The following is an 839-nucleotide window of genomic DNA, read 5'->3' as shown; positions in this document are numbered from 1 at the left end:
TTAAAAGCAAAGATAATTTGCTTAATATTTGTAGAGAAGTCTTAAGATTTGTATTTCTTCTTGACAAGTAATTTCAAGGAGGCTGTGATCTAGAGTTTGGGCAAGAGAGCACTTCTAGTAGTTTGTATTTTTAAAAGGCCTCTTTCCCTCTTTTTTTTCTTTTTTCTTCCACCTGGACAGAGTTTTAATGACCTCCTGGGGTATTTACATTCCAAAGACATGGTAAGATTTACATCTTCAAGGGACAGAAAGAGTATCCAAGTTTTCCCTAGGACTTTTGCATATATATGTCTCTATTACCAGACATTTAGGGTAATTCCTATTTAAAATGTTCTTTCCTTTTTTTTAAGTGCAGGACAATTGTTCTTCCAATGTCCTGAGTTTTTATAATATCTGCAAATGCCTGGAGGCAATTAGGAAAGGCTCTGAATGGATTTTGAGTTGCTTTTCAGAGTTATGCTTTTGTTTTTCTAAACAGTCAAGTTGTAAATTAAGAATTATTGATCTTCACTCTTTTTTTTTTTTTTTTTTTGGTCTTCATTCCTGTAAGACATCTTCAAAGAACTAAACAGTCTTTTCCATCATTAGGCTTAAGCATTGATGTGCTTGCTGAAACACACTCTTTTGAATTAACCTTTTTATATCAGGGAGAAAATTTCCAACGAAGATGGAAACCGAAAGATTACTATGTTTTGCTGTCCAGGGGACATGAATTCTTTGGGTGGGGGTTTAGAATATATCCACAAAGGACCTTGCCTAGGAAGGCTTGAATCTGGCAGAGACTGATTATAAAGTCCAGCAAAATAAGCCTTATTGTCCATCCCAGGTGCTTCTGTTAA

The sequence above is a fragment of the Leptonychotes weddellii genome, chromosome 4, assembly GCF_054177405.1.
Source record: "Leptonychotes weddellii isolate Sample4059 chromosome 4, ASM5417740v2, whole genome shotgun sequence".
NCBI classification, from domain to species: domain Eukaryota; kingdom Metazoa; phylum Chordata; class Mammalia; order Carnivora; family Phocidae; genus Leptonychotes; species Leptonychotes weddellii.
Note: the sequence above shows the minus strand (reverse complement) of the source record.